The following is a 16,880-nucleotide window of genomic DNA, read 5'->3' as shown; positions in this document are numbered from 1 at the left end:
TGTCCTATTTAATCGCATAAATTCTTCTCTGATTGTCATTATCCCCTTAGATAAAACCTCTTTGTAGCTTCTCAATTTCATTGCATATCCCTTTAGGTACCCTACCATGCTGCATGTCGAAATTGATAGTAAAGCTTATGACTGATTGCGCTAGTGTAATTTTGCCTGCTAGAGATAAATACTTACTCTTCCACCCTTTTAACTTGTTCTGGACCCTGTCAATTACCGTTTTAAAATTCTCTTTTCTTTTGCTGTTGTTGATCATAGCCCCAAGATATCTCTCCAGAGCCTTGTTCTCTTTAAATTCAGATATTCTAATAAGTTCCTTTCGAGTTTAGACCGGGGTGTTTTGGGAGAACACAATTGAAGAGGGAAGCTTTTGCAAAGAGGAGGAGGTCGTTTGGCAAACATAAGGTGTAAAATTTCTGGGCTACTTCTCCCAACTCTTATGGGTTTCCAATTGTCATCCCCAACTTCTTGCTCAATTTCTTAGGAAAGTTTCTCCATACAGATCACAAATAAATAGGGTGACATGGAGTCACCCTGTCTTAAACCCCTCATTGGGTTAAAATTTCTTGCTCCCGTTCCAAAGCACATTGTAGTTGACAGTTCTGACTCCTTGCATGACAATATTAGAGAACTTAGTAGGAAGTTTGAATTCTTACAAATCTTTGCTCAATAAAATCCCGTTTGATTCTATCGTAAGCTTTTTCAAAGTCTATCTTGATGGCGATGAAGCCCTTTCTATCTTTACAATTCTTCATAGTATGCATGAGTTTTTTGGATATAAGGATATTGTCTTGAATATTTTTCCAGGGAATGAAGCTAGACTGATAAGGGGAAACTCTCTCATTGAGCAAGGGTTTCAATCTTTGCATTAGAATTTTAGTTAAGATCTTGTATCTTACATTATAGAGGGTTATAGGTCTAAATTGAGCTATGAATTTCGAATTTTTGAATTGAGGATGAGCGCAAGGAGGGTAGAATGTGAACCATTAATGAGCTCTGGATAATTCCAACACCCCTTGTTGTAGTCACAAATTTTCCTTCCAAAAATGTCCCAATTATTTTTATAGAATGCTACTGGAAAACTGTAAGACCCGGTTAATTAATGACTAATTAACCCATAAATGAGAATTTATTCTAGAAAGCCAAAAATGTGATTTTTATGGCTAAATATGATAGAGGAGATTGAGACGAGAATTTTGGTACCAATTTTATAGAATTCTGACCAAGATTGGACCGAACGGGCCAAACCGGGCCAACCGGACCCAAAGTGGGCCCTTGGCCCAACTTAAACTAAACCTAATACACTCATTTCAGCACTCTCTCTCCTCACATAACACTCTTACATGCTGAAATTGGAGGCACAAGAGGGAAGAACTCTCTCTCAAGTTCTATCTCTCCTTTGATCTTCAAACCACCATAACTTTTGATCTAGAGCTTCGATTGCCGCACCGTTTGCGGCCACGCGTTCACCGCGGAGAGCTCTATAAAACCTATACAATTAATCTTGAGATAAACCACGTTTTGCTCTTCGAATTTCCAGCTTTGATTTCGAGTTTATGAGTAAAAATATTGAGATTTTGGGCTCTTTGATATTATAGGACCCAACTCTCTTGAAGGAGAAGGTTAATCTTGTCTCCTTGGACCTTAGGTATGGTAAGATTCTCAACCCTAGTGTAATTTGTTATTCTATGATGTTTGGGTATTGAGATATTGTGTATGGGTATGATGATTGTGGCTTAGGTTGTGTATGTGTAAATATTGGAGCTTGATTGGTGATTTTGAAAAGTTTGAAAAAGGATTTGGTGGTGAAAAATCTGTTCTTGGAGGTGTTGAGGCCTTGAGAGCTTGAGAAAAAGTGGTTTGGAAGTGCTCCGGTTGAGCTTGGGAAATCGGCTAAGATATGATCTCGGTTTCCCGTATCTAATATGTAATGTGGTAGGAAATACTTAGGCTAGATGCCCTAAGATAGGCATTGAATTGTTGATGTTGTTGAATGGTTAAAATATATGATGTGGTCATATATGTGATGATGATTATTGATGCTTGATGGTATGATGTATGAGAAATATGCATGTTGTGATATATACTTGATGATTGATTATGGTTGAATTGTGGGTGGAACCATGTTGATGGTGAGTATGATATTGATTGTGTACAATGATGATTTAATGGAATTGGTGTTGTTGGAAATTGGCATGAGGAAGAGTATATGATATGTCAATGTGTTTGAGTTTGAGCCACTTGGGTGAAGTGGGTTAAAATGATGGGATGATGATTTTGTAAATTTTGGTAAAGTGTCAATGTGTGAGCTGAGGAGGTTTGATGTTGACTTTGGTATATTTTGATTGATTTCAAAGAAAAAGGATGAAATTGGTATGTTTTGATTGATTTTGAAAAGAGTTGAAAATGGCTTGTTTTGAAAATGGCACTTTGTGGTTTTGTATGAAAAACATGGTTTTTGGGCATACTTTGACGGGACATAACTTAGACTACGGATCTTTGTTTTGTGCCAAATCTATTTAGAAATAAAATTGGATCTGAGATGTCCATGCCGTTCGAAGAACGGGTGAAAAATGATTTAAAATGAGAAAGTTATGTCCGTCGGAAGATTGGGGGGTTGAATCTGTGAATTCTGCAGCTTTTAACTTAGAAAAATTTTAGCAGAATGACCCCCCGCGGTAGGCGCACTTGGCGCATACGCGCCGTTCTTCTAGAAAGCGCCATCCACGCGTGCGCGTGGTGTGTGCGGGCGCGCCGATGTGCTGCACCCAATGCCCAGCCATTTTCCAGAGAATTGTGCCAGAACTGTGCCAGATTTGTGCCTGGGGCACGAGAGCACCCACGCGTACGCGTAGTTGACGCGTGCGCGTCGCTTGGCTATTTTTCAATCCACGCGTTAGCGTGCATGACGCATACGCGTCGATGTGTTTTGTGGCCATCCACGCGTACGCGTGGAGTGTGCGTACGCGTGGCCCTGTTTTCATCCCAAAGTTGATTTTTGAGTTTTAAAAGCCAAATTTCATACTTCTAAGCCTCCGATCTCACCACTTATGTCTTAAATCATTATGATATACCTAGCAATTAGAAAATGAGCTAGGGGATTTGGTAACTTGCGAGTGAAGCAAGGGAAAAATGAATGATCAATGAGGATCAAAGATGATTATGTGAGAGGCGGAGGATGGCGTTAGAAGTGCTTGTTATGCCATAGGCCAAAAGATCGTAATTGTTAATGAAATGGTTGGTTATGAATTTAACCGTGAGCCGAATGGCTAGTTATGGATTTAACCGTGAGCCGGATGGCTGGATTATTGTCGTGTTACGGCGGAGCCATGATTATGGTTAAGAATAAATGCATATATGCTGTTGAATGAATTGTGAATGTGGCACTTCCACTATCGGAGATGAAAGTTTCCCTGGGAGAAAGCAGTGGCTAGCCACCACATGCTCCAGGTTGAGACTCGAAGCTCTTTTGACCCCATGTCGTCAGGGTGGCCGGGCACTGTGAAAGCTCCGGATGAGCTCACCCCCGTAAATATTCACCAGCGAGGGTGATGGATATGGATCATGATTATGATCAAATTTGTATTGAGTATAACTCGAGTTGGGGAGACATGACAGAGGGACAGTCCAATGGTTAGCTACCAGGACTTGTCGGGTTGGCTCTATAACCGACAGATGATATCATCAGCCACTAGGGTCAGGTATTCTTCATATGCATACTATGTGAATTGATTGAGATTGCCTATTTGACTGCATATTACTTGCTATTTGTCTAAATGCCTTATTTATTCCTATTTGTATATCTCTTGTCTGGTATAACTGTGTTTGTTATATTATACTCATGCTGGTGGTTGGGAGGTCTGAAGGAATTGGAAAGGGAAGTATTAGTTAGACTGAAGGATCTTTAGTCAGATGCCCTTTATGGTTTAGCTTGTTTATAAGCTTTGAATTATCTGGAGGAAGTTCTAGGATTTGCCTTCGGCTTTCCTCTATTATTATGTATTATATATGTGGAAGTTGTTACCATGCTGGGAACCTCTGGTTCTCACCCATGCGGATTTTGTAGTTTTCAGATGCAGGACGTGAGGTTTCTCGCTGAGGCATGCTGAAGACTTTTGGATTAGCGAAGATCCTTTGTTCTTGAGAATTTGTTTTGGTTTATATGTTTTGCTTAGATACTTTTATCTCCATTAAATAATACAAACTATGATGACTCCTCTTATAGGAGATTTTGGAGAATATGTTTTCTGTATTTGTGTCCCTTTGGGTTTCCTTTGGGGTTTCCTTATTTTATCATATGTATATATTACTATGCTCGGACCGGTTATATTCGCAGCCGGATTTTGAGTCTTGATGTTCCTGTTTTTGACACTCCTTTGTATATATATAATCTCGTGTTGGATTATCCTTTGTTCGTTACATTATCGATCGGAGTGTTGCGCTTTAGAATTGCGATTTTTATTTACCCCTTTTTCTACAAAGGCTCCTAGTTATAAACTTTATTCATACTACTATATGTACTAAATTTTTATTTTAGAGGTCGTAATACCTTGCCATCTCTGAATTATGACTTAAGCATAAGACTCTGTATGATAGGGTGTTACAAAAACCATCTTCTCTAGGGGCTTTTAAGGAACCAGTGTTGTTTAGAGCTTTCTTTATCTCAACATCTATGGGAATAGCATCCAAAGACCTACAAATCAAAGGGTCTAAATTAGGATGAGAATATGAATTAACAAGATTAGGACCGGTGCTAACCTCTTCTTGATATAAGTTGAAGATGTTGGTGATGTGATCTTCCAACTGTTGATCCTCTTCTATCCACGTTCCATCTTGTTTTTTGAGCTTGAGAATTTTGTTATTTTTCCTATGGATGATGGATGATGGTTTTGGTGTGATAGAACTTAGTCTCTCTATCTCCTTCAGTAATTCATTACTCTATATATTTTTGGAGTCAAAAGGTTTCTTTCTTATCAAGCAGCTCATCAAGCTCCTTTTGAATAGTTTATTTTAGATGGTCCAGGAAAGCATTGCTTCCATAGGTAGGGTGTCTCTAAATTCTGACAAGCCTATTGAGGGCTCTTTTCTTGGCTCTGAAAATATTTTCAAACGTTTCTTTGTTCCATTTTCTAAGTTTCTCCCTAACATTGTTGAGATGGTTTATGAGATTAAAATCTCTTTTCCAGTCTTGTTTAATAATATGCTCGTAGTCAGGGTGGTATTTCACATAAGCTCATATCTGAGGAGCCTTTCTACTTTTTTACTATTCGTCTCATTAGTGACAAGGAGGAGATGGTGATTCGAGTTAGCTCTTGTAAGAACTTTGACAACAACTTCTTCATTGTCCAGTCTCTAATTCAGGTTACAAAGGACTCTATCTAGTCTTTTGAAGACTCTATCCCGCCCTTCCCACATAGGATATCTCCAAGTAAATCTGGATCCCACGAAGCCTAGGTAAACCAAACTACAATTGTTTATCCAAGAAGCAAAGTTTTTACAAGCCCTCATATCAGTGTTGCCCCTTCCTTTCTTTTCTGATGGGTTCTTTATCTCATTAAAGTCTTTAGTAATTAGCTAAGCTTTTCTCATGTTGTTGGCTCTATTACGGAGAATGGGCCAGATTTCACCTCGGCTTCCAAGTTGGGGACTAACATAGATGGCAGTGAGATACCACTCATCTCTGCCTTGTGTATCTATTCTGGCATGAATGAACTATCTATGAGAGTCAATCTTATTAATCTTTAAGTTGCTGTTATTCCAACAAATCTAGATGCCACCTGCAAACCCCTGAGCTTCTTTGATGATGCAGTGGTTAAAGCCCAGGCTTCTAATGCAGTTTCTTCCATGATCTCCACTAATTCTGGTTTCCAAAAGAATTAGGGTAAAGTACTAAATTGGTCCCCTACGTTTGGGCGTAATCCTGTTTTAGTCCTTAAGATTTAAAGTGTCCTATTTGAATCCAAAAAAGTTTCATTTAGATTTAATTTACTCCAACTGGAGGTCAAAGATAAATAATTAATGAAATGTCCTACATGACAGCAGTATAAGAACAAGGTCGATAATCTGGAGAATAAGTACAAGCTCCAGAGGTACAAAATCAACTGTGGATGCATTAATACATTTATTTATCATTTTTCTTATAATTAAAATGAAATGTTTTATATAAAACTAAGAAAAATGTTAAATACATGTATTGATGCATCCACGGTTGATTTTGTGCATCTGGAGCTTGAACTTATTCTCCAAATTATCGACCTTATTCTTATACTGTTGTCATGTAGGACATTTCGTTAATTATTTATCTTTGACCTCACAGTGGGACTAAATTGAAGCTAAATGAAACTTTTTTGGATTCAAATAGGATACTTTAAACCTTAAGGATCAAAACAGGATTACGCCCAAACGTGTGAAACTAATTTAGTACTTTACCCAAAGAATTACAATGTTAGGCCTATGTTGCCTTAAAAGCTCCTTTAAAGTGTGCCTAAGAGCATTACTGATGAGCGGATGATTTGTATACTTTTTGGCATTGTTTTTAGTATGTTTTTGATATGATCTAGTTAGTTTTTAGTATATTTTTATTAGTTTTTAGTTAAAATTCACTTTTCTGGACTTTACTATGAGTTTGTGTGTTTTTCTGTGATTTCAGGTATTTTCTGGCTAAAATTGAGGGACCTGAGCAAAAATCTGATCTAGAGACTCAAAAGGACTGCAGATGCTGTTGGATTCTGACCTCCCTGCACTCGAAGCGGATTTTCTGGAGCTACAGAAGCCCAATTGGCGCGCTCTCAACGGCGTTGGAAAGTAGACATCCTGGGCTTTCCAGCAATATATGATAGTCCATACTTTGCCCAAGATTTGATGGCCCAAACCGGCGTTCAAAGTCACCTCAAGAAATCCCAGCGTTAAACGCTGGAACTGGCACCTAATTGGGAGTTAAACGCCCAAACTGGCACTAAAGCTGGCGTTTAACTCCAAGGAGAGTCTCTACACGAAATTTCTTCATTGCTCAGCCCAAACACACACCAAGTGGGCCCGGAAGTGGATTTTTATGTCATTTACCCATCTATGTACTAGTTTTCTATAAGTAGGACCTTTTACTATTGTATTTGACACACATCTTGGTAGCTATCTTTGAGTTTTATGCTATCTTAGATCATTGGGAGGCTGGCCATTCGGCCATGCCTAGACCTTATGCTTATGTATTTTCAACGGTGGAGTTTCTACACACCATAGATTAAGGTGTGGAGCTCTGCTGTACCTCGAGTATTAATGCAATTACTATAGTTCTTCCATTCAATTCCGCTTGTTCTTTTACCAAGATATCACTTGTTCTTCAACTTGATGAAGGTGATGATTGACACTCATCATCATTCTCACCTATGAACAAGGTGACTGACAACCATTCTTGTTCTACAAGCATTCGAGGCTTGGTGAATATCTCTTGGATTTCTGATTGCACGATGCATGGTTGATCGCCTGACAACCGAGTGCTCGCCTGACAAACGAGCCAGCCATTCCGTGAGATCAGAGTCTTCGTGGTATAGGCAAGAACTGATGGCGGCATTCAAGAGAATCCGGAAGGTCTAACCTTGTCTGTGGTATTCTGAGTAGGATTCAATGATTGAATGACTGTGACGTGCTTCAAACCTGTAACCTACTGGGCGTTAGTGACAGACGCAAAAGAGTTATTCTATTCCGGTAGGGGAGGGAACCAAACCGGTGATTGGCAGCACTGTGACAGAGTGTGTGCATTAGCTTTCACTGCGCGGATGGGAGGTAGCTGCTGACAACAGTGAAACCCTACACGAGCTTACCATGGAAAGGAGTAAGAAAGGATTGGATGAAGGCATTAGGAAAGCAGAGAGACGGAAGGGAAGGCATCTTCATACACTTGTCTGAAGCTCTTACACCAATGATATACATAAGTATCTCTATCCTTATCTTTTATGTTATTTTCGTTCATCACCATATACATCTGAGTTTGCCTGACTAAGATTTACAAGATGACCATAGCTTGCTTCAATACTAACAATCTCCGTGGGATCGACCCTTACTCACGTAAGGTTTATTACTTGGACGACCCAGTGCACTTGCTGGTTAGTTGTGCGAAGTTGTGTAATGCCATGGTATTGAGCCACCAAGTTCTTGGAGCCATTACCGGGGATTATTTGAGTTGTGAAAAAGTATTGTTCACAATTTCGCGCACCAAGTTTTTGGCGCCGTTGCCGGGGATTGTTCAAGTTTTGAGCAAGCTTTTGGTAACATCAGTGCCAAGATCCGGCAACAACATCAAGTTCTTGGTGTTATTGCCCGGGATTGTTTAGGCTGGACAACTGACGGTTCATCTTGTTGCTTAGATTAGGTATTATTTTTTTTCGAAATTCTTGAAGATGAATTCTAGAGTTTCATGATGATTTGTTGAAATCTGGCTGGCTGAGAAGCCATGTCTAATCTCATTGGACCGAGGTTTCAACTTATCACCACAAGAGCTTGTTGATTCTCATCAATTTTGCTCTTGGAACAGTGATCTGCTAAGAATTGGCTGACCTCTGGTCATGTCTAGTGTTTTGGACCGAAGCTTTCCTTGAAGGCTTGGCTGGCTGTGAAGCCATGTCTAATTCCTGGACCGGATTCTTAGACTAGCACTGCACTGATTCCTGGAATTCTCATTAAGAATTTTGATACCTTTTTCTCATTTAATTTTCGAAAAACACAAAAAAATTACAAAATCAAAAAGACCAAAAATATTTGATGTTTCTTGCTTAAGTTTAGTGTCTCATCCTAAGTTTGGTGTCAAATGCATGTTTTTGTTATAATTTTCGAATCCATGCATATATTTCTTTGTTTTGATCTTTGAATTCTATTGACTTGAAGTATTTTGTGTGTCTCATATGCATTCTCATATTGTTAGTGTCAGTAGTATACAAACTGCTAAGTTTGGTGTCTTGCATGCATTGTTAATTGATTCATTTTGCATTTTGATTATTAAAAATCCAAAAAATATTTTTTAATTTGTGTCTTTTCAAGTCAATGATACAAAGAATTGAAGATTCAGAACACACTGCAGAGGAATTACACAGAAAAAGCTGAGCATTCAAAAATGCCCAGTGAAGAAGGCAGACTGGCGTTTAAACGCCAGCCAGGGCACCTGGTTGGGCGTTTAACGCCCAAAGAGGTAGCATTTTGGGCGTTAAACGCCAGAATGTATACCATTCTGGGCGTTTAACGCCAGGATGGTGCTAGGGGGAAGATTTTGTTTTCAAATCAATTTTCTTAGTTTTTCAAAATCAAATCTTTTTCAAATCAAATCTTTTCAATCAAATGTTTTCAAAATCAATTTCTTTCCTTTTTAAAAGATACTTACTAACAATTAATGATTTGATTGAACATCTCAAAAATTGTTGCCTTTTCTGTTGAGGAAGGTTTTATGTTTGAATCATATCTTTTCTTGTTAGGCAAGTCATTAATTTTTAAAATCATATCTTTTCAAAGTGTTTTCAAATCATATCTTTTAAAATTGTTTTCAAATCATATCTTCTCAATCACATCTTTTTAAAACCATAACTTTTCAATTAAATCTTTTTAACCACATCTTTTTCAAATTAGTTTTCAATCAAATCTTTTTAATTTCTAATTTCAAAATCTTTTTCAAAAATCACTTGATTTCTTTTCCACTTTGATTTTCGAAAATCAATTAATGTTTTTCAAAAATGTTTTCAAAATATTTTAATGAATTTTCGAAAATTCTCTTCCCTCCTTCCCACATCCTTCTATTTATGGAGTACCACTCCTTCTAAATGCACAATTCGAACCTTATCTAAGTAAAGTTCGAATTCTTCTTCTCCTTCTTCTTTCTATTTCTCTTTTCCTCTGACATTTCAAGGAATCTCTATACTGTGACATAGAGGATTCCACACTTTCTGTTTCTCTTCTCTTTCATATGAGCAGGAGCAGAGACAAAGGCATTCTTGTTGAAGCTGACCCTGAACCTGAGAGGACCTTGAAGCGAAAGCTAAGAGAAGCCAAGGCACAACTCTCTTTAGAGGACCTGACCGAATTCTTCAGGGAAGAAGAACACATGGCAGCCGAAAACAACAACAATGCAAACAATGCAAGGAAGGTGCTTGGTGACTTTACTACACCTACTCCTGATTTCTATGGGAGAAGCATCTCTATCCCTGCCATTGGAGCAAACAACTTTGAGCTTAAGCCTCAATTAGTTTCTCTAATGCAACAGAATTGCAAGTTTCATGGACTTCCAATGGAGGATCCTCATCAGTTTTTAGCTGAGTTCTTGCAAATCTGTGACACAGTCAAGACTAATGGGGTTAACCCTGAGGTCTACAGACTGATGCTATTCCCTTTTGCTGTAAGAGACAGAGCTAGAATATGGTTGGATTCTCAACCTAAAGAAAGCCTGGACTCTTGGGAAAAGCTAGTCAATGCCTTCTTGGCAAAGTTCTTTCCACCACAAAGATGGAGTAAGCTTAGAGTGGAAGTCCAAACCTTCAGACAGAAGGATGGAGAATCCCTCTATGAAGCTTGGGAAAGATACAAACAATTAATCAGAAGATGTCCCTCAGACATGCTTTCTGAATGGAGCATCATAGGTATCTTCTATAATGGTCTCTCTGAACTATCCAAGATGTCTTTGGATAGCTCTGCTGGAGGATCTCTTCATCTGAAGAAGACGCCTGCAGAAGCTCAAGAATTGATTGAAATGGTTGCAAATAACCAATTCATGTACACTTCTGAAAGGAATCCTGTGAACAATGGGACTAGTCAGAAGAAAGGAGTTCTTGAGATTGACACTCTGAATGCCATATTGGCTCAGAACAAGATATTGACTCAACAAGTCAATTTGATTTCTCAAAGTCTGTCTGGAATGCAAAATGCACCAAACAGTACTAAGGATGCTTCATCTGAAGAAGAAGCTTATGATCCTGAGAACCCTTCCATGGAAGAGGTGAATTACCTAGGAGAACCCTATGGAAACACCTATAATTCTTCATGGAGAAATCACCCAAATCTCTCATGGAAGAATCAAGAGAGACCTCAACAAGGTTTCAATAATAATGGTGGAAGAAACAGGTTTAACAATGGTAAACCTTTTCCATCATCTTCTCAGCAACAGACAGAGAGTTCTAAGCAGAATACTTCTGACTTAGCAACAATGGTCTCTGATCTAATAAAGACCACTCAAAGTTTCATGAATGAAACAAGGTCCTCCATCAGAAATTTGGAAGGACAAGTGGGTCAGCTGAGCAAGAAAGTTACTGAACTCCCTCCTAGCACTCTCCCAAGTAATACAGAAGAAAATCCAAAAGGAGAGTGCAAAGCCATAGACATGACCGAATATGGAGAGGAAAGAAAGGAGGAGGACGCCACTGAGGAAGACCTCAGTGGGCGTGTACCAATCTCCTCTGAGTTCCTCAATGAGGAACAATGGGAATCTGAGGCTCAAAATGAGACCATAGAGATTCCATTGGACTTACTTCTGCCATTCATGAGCTCTGATGAGTATTCTTCCTCTGAAGAGGATGAGTATGTCACTGAAGAGCAAGTTGCTAAATACCTTGGAGCAATCATGAAACTGAATGACAAGTTATTTGGAAATGAGACTTGGGAGGATGAACCACCCTTGCTCACCAAAGAACTGAATGACTTGTCTAGGCAGAAACTGCCTCAAAAGAGGCAAGATCCTGGGAAGTTTTCTATACCTTGTACCATAGGCACCATGACCTTCAAGAAGGCCTTGTGTGACTTGGGGTCAAGTGTAAACCTCATGCCCCTCTCTGTAATGGAGAAATTAGGGATCTTTGAGGTGCAAGCTGCAAAAATCTCACTAGAGATGGCAGACAATTCAAGAAAACAAGCCTATGGACTTATAGAGGATGTTCTGGTTAAGGTTGAAGACCATTACATTCCTACTGATTTCATAGTCCTAGAGACTGGGAAGTGCATGGATGAATCCATCATCCTTGGCAGACCCTTTCTAGCCACAGCAAAGGCTGTGATTGATGTTGATAGAGGAGAGTTGATCATTCAAGTGAATGAAGAATCCTTGGTGTTTAAGGCCCAAGGATATCCCTCTGTCATCATGGAGAAGAAGCATGAAGAGCTTCTCTCAAACAGAGCCAAGCAGAGCCCCCACAGTCAAACTCTAAGTTTGGTGTTGGGAGGCCACAACCAAACTCTAAGTTTGGTGTTGAACCCCCACATTCAACTCTAAGTTTGGTGTTGGGAGGTCCCAACACGGTTCTGAACAACTCTGAGGCTCCATGAGAGTCCTCTGTCAAGCTAATGACAGTAAAGAAGCGCTTGTTGGGAGGCAACCCAATGTTTTATAATTAATTATTTTCTTTGTTATTTTATCTTTTTTGTAGGTTGATGATCATAAGAAGTCACAAAACAATGAAAAAAGCAAAAACAAAATGAAAAACAGGAAGAAAAACAGCACACCCTGGAGAAGAAGAAGCTGGCGTTCAAACGCCAGTAATGCTAGCTGTTGGGCGTTTAACGCCCAGTCTGGCACCATTCTGGGCGTTTAACGCCAGAAAGGGGCACCAGACTGGCGTTAAACGCCAGTAAAGGGTAAAAACCTGGCGTTAAACGCCAGGAATGGGCACCAGCCCGGCGTTTAACGCCAGAAAAGGCTCAAAACGTGGATTTTGATGCCATTTGGTGCAAGGATGCCTTTTCCTTGACACTACAGGATCTGTGGACCCCACAGGACCCTACCATCACTCTCTCTCTTCTTCCCCCATTTACCAATCACCTCAACACCTCTTCCCCAAAAACCCCTCACCTATCAAATCCCATCTTTCTCTTCACCACTCACATCCATCCTTCATAAAATCCCCACCAACCTCACCCTTCAAATTCAAACCACTTTCCCTCCCAAACCCACCCTCAAATGGCCGAACCCTCATCCCCCTCTTTCCTATATAAATCCCTCTTTACCCCTTCATTTTCCACAACCTAAACACCCTTTCTTCCCTTCTTGGCCGAACACACTACCATCTCCCTCTTCCTCATTTCTTCTTCTTCTACTCTCTTCTTTCTTCTTTTGCTCGAGGACGAGCAAACATTTTAAGTTTGGTGTGGTAAAAGCGTTGCTTTTTCATAACCATTTATGGCATCCAAGGCCGGAGAAACCTCTAGAAAGAGGAAAGGGAAGGCAAAGGCTTCCACCTCCGAGTCATGGGAGATGGATAGATTCCTCTCAAGGGTGCATCAAGACCACTTCTATGAAGTTGTGGCCTTGAAGAAGGTGATCCCCGAAGTCCCCTTTTCACTCAAAAAGGGTGAATATCCGGAGATCCGCCATGAGATCCGAAGAAGAGGTTGGGAAGTACTTACCAACCCCATTTAACAAGTCGGAATCTTGATGGTTCAAGAGTTCTATGCCAATGCATGGATCACCAAGAACCATGACCAAAGTGTGAACCCGGATCCAAAGAATTATCTTACTATGGTTCGGGGGAAATACTTGGATTTTAGTCCGGAAAGTGTGAGGGTGGCGTTCAACTTGCCTATGATGCAAGGAGATGAGCATCCTTACACTAGAAGGGTCAACTTTGATCAAAGGTTGGACCAAGTCCTCACAGTCATATGTGAAGAGGGCGCACAATGGAAGCAAGATTCAAGAGGAAAGCCGGTCCAATTGAGAAGGCATGACCTCAAACCCGTGGCTAGAGGATGGTTAGAGTTCATACAACGCTCAATCATCCCCACTAGCAACCGGTCCGAAGTTACCATAGACCGGGCTATCATGATCCATAGCATCATGATTGGAGAAGAAATAGAGGTTCATGAGGTTATAGCCCAAGAACTCTATAGGGTGGCGGACAAGACCTCTACCTTGGCAAGGTTAGCCTTTCCTCACCTCATTTGTCACCTCTGTTATTCAGTGGGAGTTGACATAGAGGGAGACATCACCATTGATGAGGACAAGCCCATCACTAAGAAAAGGATGGAGTACACAAGAGATCCCACTCATCATGAGATCCCTGAGATTCCTCAAGGGATGAATTTTCCTCCACAAGACTATTGGGGGCAACTAAACACCTCCCTAGGAGAGTTGAGTTCCAATATGGGACAACTAAGGGTGGAGCACCAAGAACACTCCATTCTCCTCCATGAAATTAGAGAAGAACAAAGAATCATGAGAGAGGAGCAACAAAGGCAAGGAAGAGACATTGAGGAGCTCAAGCACTCCATAGGACCTTCAAAAGCAAGGAAGAGCCGCCATCACTGAGGTGGACCCATTCCTTGATTTCCTTGTTCTTTATTCCTTTGTTTTTCGAATTTTAGTGCTTTATGTTATCCATGCTTGTGTCTTATGATCATTAGTGTCTTAGTGTCTATGCCTTAAAGTTATGAATGTCCTATGAATCCATCACCTTTCTTGAATAAAAATGTGCTTAATTGAAAAAGGAAGAATTGCATGAATTTTGAATTTTATAATAGTTTAATTATTTTGATGTGGTGGCAATATTTTTGTTCTCTGAATGTATGCTTAAACAGTGCATATGTATCTTGAATTTGTGGTTCATGAATGTTGGCTCTTGAAAGAATGATGAAAAAGGAGACATGTTATTGAGGATCTGAAAAATCAATAAAATGATTCTTGAAGCAAGAAAAAGCATTGCTATTCAAAAAAAAAAAACCGAAAAAAAAGAGAAAAAAAAGAAAACGAAAAAAAATAATAATAATAAGAGTTGTGATCCAAGGCAAATAAGAGTGTGCTTAAGAACCCTGGACACCTCTAATTGGGGACTTTAGCAAAGCTAAGTCACAATCTGAAAAGGTTCACCCAATTATGTGTCTGTGGCATGTATGTATCCGGTGGTAATACTGGAAAGACAGAGTGCTTTGGGCCACAGCCAAGACTCAATAAATAGCTATGTTCAAGAATCATCATACTTTACTAGGAGAATCATTAACACTATCTGGATTCTAAGTTCCTAAAGAAGCCAACCATTCTGAATTTCAAAGGATAGATTGAGATGCCAAAACTGTTCAGAGGCAAAAAGTTAAAAGCCCCGCTCATCTAATTAATACTGATATTCACAGATGTTTTTGGAATTCATTGCATATTCTCTTCCTTTTATCTTATTTGATTTTCAGTTGCTTGGGGACAAGCAACAATTTAAGTTTGGTGTTGTGATGAGCGGATGATTTGTATACTTTTTGGCATTGTTTTTAGTATGTTTTTTATATGATCTAGTTAGTTTTTAGTATATTTTTATTAGTTTTTAGTTAAAATTCACTTTTCTGGACTTTACTATGAGTTTGTGTGTTTTTCTGTGATTTCAGGTATTTTCTGGCTGAAATTGAGGGACCTGAGCAAAAATCTGATCCAGAGACTCAAAAGGACTGCAGATGCTGTTGGATTCTGACCTCCCTGCACTCGAAGCGGATTTTCTGGAGCTACAGAAGCCCAATTGGCGCGCTCTCAACGGCGTTGGAAAGTAGACATCCTGGGCTTTCCAGCAATATATGATAGTCCATACTTTGCCCAATATTTGATGGCCCAAACCGGCGTTCAAAGTCACCTCAAGAAATCCCAGCGTTAAACGCTGGAACTGGCACCTAATTGGGAGTTAAACGCCCAAACTGGCACTAAAGCTGGCGTTTAACTCCAAGGAGAGTCTCTACACGAAATTTCTTCATTGCTCAGCCCAAACACACACCAAGTGGGCCCGGAAGTGGATTTTGATGTCATTTACCCATCTATGTACTAGTTTTCTATAAGTAGGACCTTTTACTATTGTATTTGACACACATCTTGGTAGCTATCTTTGAGTTTTATGCTATCTTAGATCATTGGGAGGCTGGCCATTCGGCCATGCCTAGACCTTATGCTTATGTATTTTCAACGGTGGAGTTTCTACACACCATAGATTAAGGTGTGGAGCTCTGCTGTACCTCGAGTATTAATGCAATTACTATAGTTCTTCCATTCAATTCCGCTTGTTCTTTTACCAAGATATCACTTGTTCTTCAACTTGATGAAGGTGATGATTGACACTCATCATCATTCTCACCTATGAACAAGGTGACTGACAACCATTCTTGTTCTACAAGCATTCGAGGCTTGGTGAATATCTCTTGGATTTCTGATTGCACGATGCATGGTTGATCGCCTGACAACCGAGTGCTCGCCTGACAAACGAGCCAGCCATTCCGTGAGATCAGAGTCTTCGTGGTATAGGCAAGAACTGATGGCGGCATTCAAGAGAATCCGGAAGGTCTAACCTTGTCTGTGGTATTCTGAGTAGGATTCAATGATTGAATGACTGTGACGTGCTTCAAACCTGTAACCTACTGGGCGTTAGTGACAGACGCAAAAGAGTTATTCTATTCCGGTAGGGGAGGGAACCAAACCGGTGATTGGCAGCACTGTGACAGAGTGTGTGCATTAGCTTTCACTGCGCGGATGGGAGGTAGCTGCTGACAACAGTGAAACCCTACACGAGCTTGCCATGGAAAGGAGTAAGAAAGGATTGGATGAAGGCATTAGGAAAGCAGAGAGACGGAAGGGAAGGCATCTTCATACACTTGTCTGAAGCTCTTACACCAATGATATACATAAGTATCTCTATCCTTATCTTTTATGTTATTTTCGTTCATCACCATATACATCTGAGTTTGCCTGACTAAGATTTACAAGATGACCATAGCTTGCTTCAATACTAACAATCTCCGTGGGATCGACCCTTACTCACGTAAGGTTTATTACTTGGACGACCCAGTGCACTTGCTGGTTAGTTGTGCGAAGTTGTGTAATGCCATGGTATTGAGCCACCAAGTTCTTGGAGCCATTACCGGGGATTATTTGAGTTGTGAAAAAGTATTGTTCA

The 16,880-nt window shown here is 40.0% G+C and overlaps 1 non-coding gene across 1 annotated transcript; it reads right to left on the bottom strand.

Annotated features, from left to right (window-relative positions):
- Window positions 1–10,495: 10,495 nt before the first annotated feature.
- LOC130978122 (small nucleolar RNA R71) lies at window positions 10,496–10,603 on the bottom strand. The gene has a single exon (XR_009085784.1). It is a non-coding gene; the product is annotated as a small nucleolar RNA R71 (small nucleolar RNA).
- Window positions 10,604–16,880: the final 6,277 nt, after the last annotated feature.

Source organism: Arachis stenosperma, chromosome 4 (assembly GCF_014773155.1).
Source record: "Arachis stenosperma cultivar V10309 chromosome 4, arast.V10309.gnm1.PFL2, whole genome shotgun sequence".
In the NCBI taxonomy this organism is placed as follows: Eukaryota; Viridiplantae; Streptophyta; class Magnoliopsida; order Fabales; family Fabaceae; genus Arachis; species Arachis stenosperma.
This window is presented reverse-complemented; position numbering and strand designations above follow the sequence as displayed.